Genomic DNA, 11,654 nt, shown 5'->3' with positions numbered 1-11,654 from the left:
TAAACAATATTTCAAAAACAATAATAACATTAGTTTGATTTTTGTGGAATTAAAATATTAAGATACAAGAAAATATAAAGTAAGAAAATAATATATTAGATAAAGATTGGAAGAAATTTTGGTGGAAATCAACTTGTGTGAATCGAACACCGCTGTCCTGCGCGTAACACCAAAAATTAATGTTTATTTTACATAATTTCTGACGCCGTGGTAGTTAATCGATTTTAATTTTGCATATTGCAAATGAAAGGTACAGTACTCTTTTATATGCAAAAAATTTTCAACTTGCTGTCTGCTTTATTTTCAGTCATGCAACATTTTGAAAAAAAAAAATGAATTTTTTTTGTGAAAGCTGGACTGCAAAATTTATTTTGCAAAATCTATTAAACAGATCTTAATGAAATTTACAGTATTGTTTTACTATATCATAAAGTTTTTCTGGGTAAAATATGAAGGTCCTAAGTGTAGCATGAATGATTGAAAAACGTAAAATGCGAATACTTGTTTTTTTTATGGTTTTTTCGCAATTATTGCTATTTTGCAAAAAGGGTGACTATTTTTAAAATTTTTAACCAATTCTATATTGTAGGAAATTTATTTGTGCAACTTTTATGTCAGTACAACTTTTCTCGGAAATGAACACTTTTAAAGTTATAATCAAAAAACGAAGAAAAAAATCGAATTTTTCCTTCATATTTTGACTATTTAAACAATGTTCCGGACCTTTTTGAGTGGGAGGATAACTCAATTATTATTATACCCTATTCCACGAACATACGCCTGATTTGGTTTACTTCGACAACGAATATTTTACTGTGCAAAATAAGAAGAACGAAAGTAAATTGCAAATTACATTGTTGTTTATTGGAATAATTATTAGCGCCATTTACTTTCGTACTTCTTATGTTGCACAGTAAAATATTCGTTGTCGAAGTAATCCAAAACAGGCGTATGTTCGTGGAATGGCCCATATATGGCTTAATTCCAAGAAATTTCTGCAAAAAAATTGAGTCACCTCTCAATGTCCATCTCAAAGCAGATGCGCCCTGGACTAATAGACCATTGAATGTATTTTTTTCCGCTAAAATAACAAAAGCAAATTTGCCGACTAAAAATTGCATATTACCAGTAAATAATAATTCTAAGAACATTATTTTTAAAATATTGACTTCCTCCAATAAAACATTTTGCAATTAAATTTCATCTAATCACTATCTGCATCTGCAATTAGATACTACCAATTTCCGCCTAGAGACCAAGGAATTAAAATCATGTCTAGGGACATTTTTTAGGTCAAATTAAAATGCAAATGTGCATTGTGCATCGACAAAAACTGCCCATGGTAGGTAATAGTAGGTACAATTGTATGAATGTTTTAATACAGGAATGCAATGAGTATGAGACTACTATTTTTTATACTCACTGTGCGAGTATCTACTTTCTGCCGGTGGAACAGACTGGTTTATAAATTAGAGCGCATGCGTCGCAACTCGGCTAACAACCTGAATGCAAGGCGAAACGCGCCGTCCAGACTGGTTGCAAAACAACGGAATTTACGGAGTGCACACACACTGCATTATAAACCGCGGGAGTCGGTACTACACCAAAAATTCCACGAAATTTGTTTTATTTTTTGTTACGAAACAACTTTAAAATTGACTATTTTAGTTTTGTGTTGTACGTTTTTTTATTAATCGCTGTTTTATGTTAATAATTTTAGTTTTTTTCTGCAAATTGTTGAACAGTGTTGATTTTTATTGTACAAATGATGTTTGTTGTGTTTTATCAAGTGTATTAAACTAAGGATTCTTAACTTTTAACTTATTGGTAAGTTTTTGTTTCTGTAATACCTCAATAAATAAACGGTTAAGACGACGCTGCATGCATTCTGTCGGCTTTTCCAAATAACGTAAATACAAACCTTTTCATTTCCATGCATACGTCATTTTCATATACTTTATAATAATATGTACCACCCAGAATTTAGAAAATCGTTTTTAAATAGTTCCATTGTTGTTTTTTTATTTTGCTCAGTTTATTAGCACACGGCTTGCAGTGCAATCGATATGTCGGGATTCGTTCGGCAAATTTCGTATTATGCATTTACAACAGACTGAACTATTCCAGGGTTGTCAAGTGTACAGACTTAGGGAGATATCAGAATATTACAAAAATGTTATATTTATTTTAACAGTCAAAATTATTACGTTTACTAATACGACCAAAGATATACTCAAGATTAATCACCACAATTCATAACCAAAAATTTAACTTCAATTTTTTGGCTAAATAAAAATCTTACCGTTGTGAGCGTTAAAATATGAAATTGATTTTATTTTTTAACTTAAGATGTTTAAGATTCAAGAATTATCGGGTATAATCTTTCTGTAGGATGTACCATATTTCCAGTCATATTTACCTCGATATCAATAAAATTTAATAGATTTTGCTAACAATACTAGATTTCAGTAAAAATTAAATAACATCTGGACAACAAATTAATTATTTACTAATGAAGTAAAAACCTCACATGTAGGTAGGTGGTATATAAATTAATTATTGTTGACATACTCATATTTTGATAGCAACGCATATAATACAAAATTCTTCATGTTTGTTTTATTTTATGAATTTTATTGAAAACCTATTTTACCTACAAACGTTACAATATTTTAAATGGGAACAGTGAATGCCTAGCCAAGCTTGGATTTTAATACATATCAAAACGTCAACACTGTCATTTAATCAAAAATAGTTGGCGAATTTCTATGGAATTTGCGGCAGCATGGCAACGCGAATTTAAAAAGTTAACCTCGGTCTCCTATTGCGCGTTTGAATGTTAAAGCCCGGATCCTACCCGTCACGTTGACGTTGCCCATTAAAGTCGGCGGCCGCCATTTTAAATTTTATGAATTTGTTATAATTTTAAGTGTTGTGTGTACATTTCGTGTATATACCCTGTTAAATTTGGTGGTAAGCAATAATTAATTTTCTAATCTTTAGCGGCCTAAATTTAATAGAATCAACGTTTATCTAAATAGTTAGCGGCAATGTTGTTATCTCCTAAAGTTGTTGTCAACAGTTAAATTACGGATGTGATTGCTGATAACATGTTTTGCGAATGTGATGAAATAGTGTGTGTTTATTATATTTTTTATTTCTACAATTATTGCACTTACAAATCACTTGTTTTCCTTGCACTTGTCAATTTTCTTGCCAAAAAGCCGGTTGCAATTCGGAGCCGCATGCGCTGTAGGGCCCGAGAATCGAATCACCCAGCATAGAACTAGACTGTCGCAGTATTTTTTTCATTTCTGATGCATCTCAGAGAACGCTTCTAGTAGAGGTGGGCAAACCCGCGATTTGTGACACCGATATACATTTTGAAAAAAAAAATAAAACATGACAAAATATCCATAACAATTTATGTAAAATGGAACTCAGTAAAAATCAATATAGATTACAAAAAATGGGTCCAGACGTTTGAAATTTTACGGAAGCATATTAATCTAAGCCTAAATATGCACCAAATAATAAAAATGGTATATTTTTAATGCACTCTTCAACATAGCAACTATTTATTCACTTTCTCTATAAATACAAAATCTAAAATTTATAACATACATTTAACAAAGAAATGTAGAGTACTTATTTATTATAATTTATTTTAAATGATTTGTGTTCGTTTTCCTGGACATTCACATTATTAGTTTCAAAATTATTGTTTTACAATATCATTATTTTATGAATTTGTTTAACTTCTTACATTTATGATTTTCTTAGTCTTCGATCTTATTAAAGTAGGGAAAATAAATCAAATTGTTTTCGTTACTGTCTTAATAAGTCGTATAAGGATCGTCGTATAAGTCGTATAAAAAATATTTTTAGTGAAAGCCAAAAACTCGTCGATATTATAAATTGGATTACTAACGTCGGTATATTGATTTGTACCTACATTAAATGTGTAAAAATAAAAGAAGGAATGTAAAAGTTAATATTTTCAAGTACTAATCCAGTCTCAGCGACAAAATCACCGTTCGCGAAATATCACACAGCTCTACATCTGGGAGAACGCGTCTAGTGCATTGATGAGTTTTTTTGGCGCACCATGGCCCGCACAATCGACTACATTTTGGGGTGGGAGCCTTAGTACTTGAAAGGTCAAATCACTCGGGGTGGCTAACCCCTTAAAAAATGTAAAATCTATTGTTGCCGGCAGATGGTGAATACAAAAATAGATATAATATGAATTGCACCTGTGCCTAGATTTTAGCAAGGCCCTACAACCTGTTTCATAGGAATGTTGTGTATAATTAGTGCCTAATGTACCTTTAGCCTTTTTTATCAAATTGTTTTGATAGATTTAAAATTAATATTATTTGTAATTTTTATTTTTTCTACTCTTAAAATACTTGGGTGGATATTGGACAATAAAATAAACCTTTATTTTGTTTATATGCGATTAAGACACAATTAATTGTAATGAAAATTACAAAAATGTAATCATTAGAAAACAGTCTCAGAACTTAAAAAAAAAATAAATCTGCATCCAGAACTTAGATACCAATATTATGTTTTACTGGATACTTACAATAATAAAAAAAATACTATTTAATTTCATGTTACATTCATAAATTTTTTTTATAACCAATAGCATAATGATTTATGCTAGAAGTCATTATGTTACCTTTAATGCTACAGTGTTTTTTACATGAGCTTAGAAAATGTTTAAGCAAAACATTACTGCTTGCTTCAGAATCATCTTCCATTGCCTGGTTTTCAGGTTTTCATCTGTGAAATAATAATGTATGCAATATTGAATATGTCAAAGACCCTTACCCATGCAGATAAGTCACTATATGCACATAGGCTGTATATCTTTTCAGTTGTTCACCTTTTTGTCACTACAGGAATAGGTTTTCCTAAGATCATAATATTGAGCAATTGTCAAATCTTACATCCACATTTCTTTAACTTTCCTAAAATCAATATAATAGTAGATCAGAAACTAATAATACAGTGAAATTTGACTAACTGAAAATTTCTAATACAGATCTTACTTCCTATCCTTTTTTTCTATTGATTGTACATAACCTGTAACCTGTTATTATTCTCAGAAAGTATAGAATATTTCCTTGCTTGTGGTGGGTAAGATTCTCTTGTATTTCATGTTTCTAAAGTTTCCTTCCCTTATTATATATAACTAAAGAATATACAGGGTGAGGCATATAACTGGCCTATTAGAAATATCTCGAGAACTAAAGGCAACAGAATCATGAAAATTTGAATTAAGGGGTTTTGAAGAGTCATCTATTTAATGAAAATATTTTCATCTATTTGCTACTTCCGGTTATACCGGAAGTTGCTTATAATTTCGTTTTTTTAAATGGGACACCCTATATATTTTTACATTTTTGGATTCTCTTCGATGTCTTCTTTCTTAAAATATGAGATTTTGTAATGTTATACAGGGTATTTTAAAAGATAATTACGTTTTTGTATTAATTTCGTAGCAACATTCACACCCTGTAGAATTGTAGTAGTTTGACATATAACACTCTACTTACGTTCAAATGATTTTTAATATAGTCTACTATTGTTAGGAATCATTAGTGTAGCTAAATTTTTAATTTTAGTATACAGGGTTGGTCGAAACTCGGAATGAGTATTTTCTGAGTTTTCTTAAATGTAACACCCTGTATTTTAGTATTGTAATGAAATGATATTTTATGGTACTTTTTCATTTCTTAAGCATTCCCTATATCTAACTGCTTTAATTTGTGCTTAATTGTTAATCACACCAACAATCTTAACTACGCAGGTATTTTGATAGCTAAACCATTATTTCTGAAAAAATTTTTGTGATTGAATTTTTTCACCACCAACCTAATAAAGTTTTACGTATTTTTGTTGCAATTAATGTTTAGCTTGAATCACCAATAACTCACAAATTAAAGCAATTAGGTGTAGGGAATACTTATAAAATAAAAAAGTACCATGAAATATCATTTCATTACAATACTAAAATACAGGGTGTTCCATTTAAGAAAACTCAGAAAATATTCATTCCCAGTTTCGACCAGCCCTGTATACTAAAATTTCACAATTAGCTATACTAATGATTCTTAACAATAGTAGACTATTAAAAATCACTTGAACGTAAGCAGAGTTTTTAATGTCAATCTGTTACAATTCACAGGGTGTGAATGTTGCTACGAAATTAATAAAAAAACGTAAATATCTTTTAAAATACCCTGTATAATATTACAAAACCTCATATTTTAAGAAAGAAGATATTGAGGAGAATCCAAAAATGTAAAAATATACAGGGTGTCCCATTTAAAAAAACGAAGTTATAAGCAACTTCCGGTATAACCGGAAGTTGCAAAGAGATGAAAATATTTTGATTTAATAGATCATCCTTCAAAACCCCTGCATTCCAATTTTCATGATTCTGTTGCCTTTAGTTCTCGAGATATTTCTAATAGGCCAGTTATCTGCCTCACCCTATATACAGATACATACATACTGAGATATACTTGGACAATTAAAACAATTGTCATCCTATTTAGAATTTGTTTTTTTTTTTAAATATATAGAATGTTCTCTGAACTCTCAATCTTCTTCAATTCTGTATCAAGAACTAATTCATCACGAGTGTCCATTGCCGCTAAATATTACAGCTCTCCTTTCTTCCTCAGATAAATCGGTACTAGATTCCATCATTAATTTTATCAGAAATGCAAAAATAGCGGTATAGTTTAAAGAAATAGACAACATGAAAACATTTAATATACTTAATTAAAAATTTACATGTTTTGTGGCAAATAGATTTTGTCTGATGCCAGGATCTCACACACACACATAAATATATAGAATTAAAATCTACCCTTGTACACTAATAAAAAGAGGAGACATGTTGGTATTTAAATACCTGGTGAAAACCTCACTTATCCAGATCATCTTTACTAAAAAGTTGTTAACAAAATATTTAATACTGTTGCTAATATATTCAAAATTTAAATCCAAGAGAGTGATCCTCTGTATACCCATAACCCATAATACTATTATTGCTTTATTATAGCTATATGATACGTTTACTTCTTAACCCTTTCAGGATGGTACCTATTTTCTCTTACAGTTCTTAGCCTGCCTTCTGGACAGACAGAACATAATGTATAGGTCAGAATAAAAAAAAATATGGACTTGTCTAGGTTTGTAATCTGTGGCAGGTTAGTAAATATATCTGCCAGTCTCATTTTTAAACTTTGGCTGATCAATCATGCACTGGTCTGTAGAGACTGATAAGCATGATCTGTAGAGACCGCTAGGTCTGTAGTCCAGGTGAAAATTAAATTTTTCTTCAGTCAGATATATTGGTCAGCCTTTCTGAAAAGGTTAAGTTTATTTTAAATAACAAAATATTTCTGAACATCTTTTCAACTATAATTGGGAAACTAAATTTCTTTTTAATAGGTATAAATAAAGGTGTATGAGAAACATAAGATACTGCATTAAGGGCTTCTAATTTAATCTAATTAGGTATTACTTCTCAGCATTCGGTTTTATCCTATTCATTCCCTTAATATGCCTTTTATTCTTGTGTTCCTATTACATTATTACATAATACTTAATTCAAAATAAATTAGTTTCACTGCAAAAGAATAAATTAGGCAATACTTCTAAAGTTTGTGAAACACTTCCAAACACATTAAATTATCTACTTATACCTCGTTTTTAAACTAGAAGGAATACAGTAGAGCCCCGCAGATCCGAACCCGCAAATCCGAACTTTCGGCAAATCCGAACCAACGGAAAGGGAAAAAAATTTTAAAAATTCAAAATAAAAATTTAAAAACATGTTTATTATGTGACTTATGTGAGAAAATAATTACATAAGATGCTAGCTACAGTGTTAAACACTGCAACACTAATGGGTGAATAAAAGTGTGGAGTTAGACTAAACACAATCAATAAAGGAATGTGCATAATACACATTTTCCATGCTATACTATGAACGAAAACATTGAAAAAGATAAGAAACATGAGAAACATAGTGTAATCAATATCCAGATTACAAATTAAATGAATCATTTACATGGCGGAATTTCCATGTCCTGTGACCAAACAAAACTACTGGCCTTAGGGATTTAATATTTCAGTGATCTAAATATTTTTCAGCTTTAGAATATTGGAGGCATAAACGTGCGGATAGAGTTTCATAAAGGGATCAGTGGCAGTCCAAATCTTTTAAAAATCATCTTCCTTAGCTTCTTAGGCTAACTTTCGGATAATCCGAACTTTTCGGAATCCGAACAGGCTGTCCCCCCAATTAGTTCGGATTTGCGGGGTTCTACTGTAATTCACATTTACTGCGCCATAATGCTTGTTTGTAATTGGTCCACCTGCAGGCAAGTTTACTCCACTAAAATCTGAAATTTTGATACTACTGGCATTTAAAATTTATAGGTTAGTTAGATTATACCAGCGATTTTTTGTGTTTTCTGTATTGGAGATGTTAAGTCACAATGACGACCTCTCGTGGACTTTGGCGGAACTAAAATTGTGGCGTTTTTTCTTTTTATTGACCTGCTATAATGAGAGTTTTTAATGTCAAATCGTTGTCAGTATTTTTGAAAAGCAATAAAGTGAAAAATTTAGTAGTCCCATCGATTAATCTACCAGCATCAGTAGAATCAAAAAGAATGTGTTCGTTGTTGATAAAAGGTTTGTAAGCTTTTAATAAATCCTTTGTATTAAAATTTATTAATTATATTGATTTTTGTTGAATACTGACAACGATTTGACATTAAAAACCCCCGTTATAGCAGGACAATAAAAAGGCCTCAATTTTAGTTCCACCGAAATTCACGAGAGGTTGTCACTGTGACGTAACATCTCCAATTATTCCTTTAATTTTGAAATTTTTAGTCTGCATTTATAGAGGGTGTTTCATTAATAATTGTCCATATAGTAACTGGAGAAACCTTAGCACAAAATACGAAGAATTAACCTAAAACACTTAAATAAAATGTGGTTCCTTATTGAGTTACAGGGGTTTTATTTAAAAATTTAAAAACTATTTTTGCTCAGCACTTTAAAACTATTCGACATATCCTTTTCATACTTGGCAGAAAGTATAGGTACTGTACAAACTACTAAATTATGTTAAACAAACGTTTCTGTCTACTACCAGAGGCGTACGACGGGGGAAAGTGAATGGTTGACCCTTTCCAAATTCTACGCCACTGGCGGAATTGCTATTTTAGTTCAATTTTTGGATTCTCCAATACTTTCTATAAAAATAATATACTCTTAATTCGTAACGACAAAGTCATTAGTTTTCGAGATCTTTGAAGTTAAAAATGAAACGACACGGGTATTTTGATTAAAGTATTGTGTTGCTTCATTTTGAATTTCAAATATCTCGAAAACTAATCATTTTATCTTTACGAATGAAGAGTATATTATTTACATAAAAAGTGTGGAAGAATCAAAAAATTACACTAAAATAGCAATTTCGTCAGTGGCGTAGAATTTGGGAAAGGTCAACCAGCCACTATCCCCTGTCGTACGCCTCTGGTAGTAGCTAGAAACGTTTATTTATCTTAATTTAGTAGGGTGTACAGTATCTACACTTTCTGCCAAGTATGATAAGGATACACCAAATAGTTTTAAAGTACTGGGTACAAATAATTTTTAAATTTTAATCATATGAATCATATTATAAATTTAATCAAAATAACTGTGCCGTTTCATATTTAACTTCAAATATCTCGAAAACTAATGACTTTATCGTTACCAATGTGAAGTATATTATTTACGTAGAAAGTATTGGAGAATTTGAGTAATTCCTCCAGTGGCGTAGAATTTGAGAAGGGTCAACCATTCACTATCCCCTGTCGTACGCCTCTGGTAGTAGTTAGAAACGTTTATTTATTATAATTTAATAGAGTGTATTGCAGTCGAACTTTCTGCCAAGTATAAAAAGGATACGTCAAATAGTTTTAAAATGCTGAGCAAAAATAGTTTTTAAATTTTTACATAAAACACCCTGTAACTCAGTAAGGAACCACATTTTATTTAAGTGTTTTAGGTTAAATCTTCGTATTTTGTGCTAGGGTTTCTCCAGTTACTATATGGACAATTATTAATGAAACACCCTGTATAGAAAACATTTGTTTTTAGAACTCTTTAGTGACATATTAGCATAATATAATATTTATGGATTACCCTTGATGGTTGACGTGATCAACCAAAAAAGAAGATGAATCTAGTGATTTTTCTAATGACATTATTGGGTGTGAATCTCTCTTTTGAGTTTACTTCTTCTAGGTTAAAAACAGGGTATACTGTGTTTTAATAGTTTTTAATTATTAAGCTTCTACTTTTTGAATGCCTTTGTTTTTGTAAAAACATTGCAATTTATTTGATATTGATATTTGATATTGCGAGATAAACTCCTAATTATTATTTACTTATATATTTATTAATAACAAACAGGAAAATCCACATCAAAATTATACAAGAATGAAACATTAAAGAAATATACAATATACAATAATTTGATTTTAATTTTTTGATGTCATTAGTTTAATTGTAAGTAATGTAAGTTAACTTGTGTTCAATGTTTAATTTTGACTTTTAATTTTAATTGTAAAATGGAGTTTTCCGTCAATAAATATTAATTTAATTTAATGTGTATGTACAATTACAAATACAAATAAAATATACCTACATGAATACAATAATAATACACACTTATATAAATTATCATTTTACATTTTAGTATTTTATTGCTTCAAATATAGGCCTGGATCCCACGTACCAAAAAAAAGTTGATTAATAGCAAACTGAAAATTTGTTAATAGCTTAACGGTGTGTCTAGTCGGACAAACTTTGATGTATGGGAACACTGGAACAGGAGAAGTTTTGTAATACTTTATATAATAGAAATTTTATATAATATATGAAAAAATGTTTGTCCGACAAATATGTTGGATGGCATGTCAAATGACAGGAATTATATTGGTGATAAATATGTAGCGGTCTGATTTTTGCATGAGAGTTTAATGACAGGGTAACAAATCAATTGGAAGTTCTGTCTGACAAAATACACTAGACATTTTCGTAGTCTGACGTTCGAAACCTGTAACCTGTTCCACAATTAAAATTTCCCTTGTTCCAGTATTCCCATACATCAAAGTTTGTCCGACTAGAGTCCTAGTTTGTCCTTAAGCTATTAACAAATTTTCAGCTTGCTATTACTAAATTTTTTTGGTATGCCGGATCCAGGTCCAATAGTACCTAAAGCTATTGATACATAGGTAAACAAATCTCATGAGATAACTGATTTGTTGCAAGCATTAAAAGTTGGACCATACCTATATTTGCACCATAATTAGTTCTGCAAGGAGGAACATGGAAAAATGAATTCTGACACAGTGAACGAGAAGGAATATAATAAGCAAGTCAGGAAATTGGATTATTCTATTAATATGGTTAAACCTAAAAATCAAGTCAAAGTTAACTCTTCTCGTAAGAAGAGAATCCGGATTCAAGGAATTGATCATAATAGAATAAGAAATGGTGTACACAATTTAAGAACAGTTTATTAGAAATCTTCTTTGAACTCTCTCTTTCTTTAACTTTTC

At 30.4% G+C, this 11,654-nt stretch overlaps 1 protein-coding gene across 28 annotated transcripts in view; it reads left to right on the top strand.

Annotated features, from left to right (window-relative positions):
- Window positions 1–1,514: 1,514 nt before the first annotated feature.
- The window catches only part of LOC114331372 (heterogeneous nuclear ribonucleoprotein Q), a 282,730-nt gene continuing 272,590 nt past the window's right edge, over window positions 1,515–11,654 (top strand). For 16 of the 28 annotated variants that reach the window (XR_007697884.1, XR_007697886.1, XR_007697885.1 and 13 more), the window contains exon 1: window positions 1,527–1,827. The gene's annotated coding sequence lies outside the window, so the exon portion shown is untranslated. Of the gene's footprint in view, window positions 1,828–2,811; window positions 2,974–11,654 lie in introns of those variants that run through there. The other 12 variants (XR_003652627.2, XR_003652628.2, XR_003652626.2 and 9 more) reach the window with 5 other exon arrangements.

Source organism: Diabrotica virgifera, chromosome 5 (assembly GCF_917563875.1).
Source record: "Diabrotica virgifera virgifera chromosome 5, PGI_DIABVI_V3a".
Taxonomy (NCBI): Eukaryota; Metazoa; Arthropoda; class Insecta; order Coleoptera; family Chrysomelidae; genus Diabrotica; species Diabrotica virgifera.
This window is presented reverse-complemented; position numbering and strand designations above follow the sequence as displayed.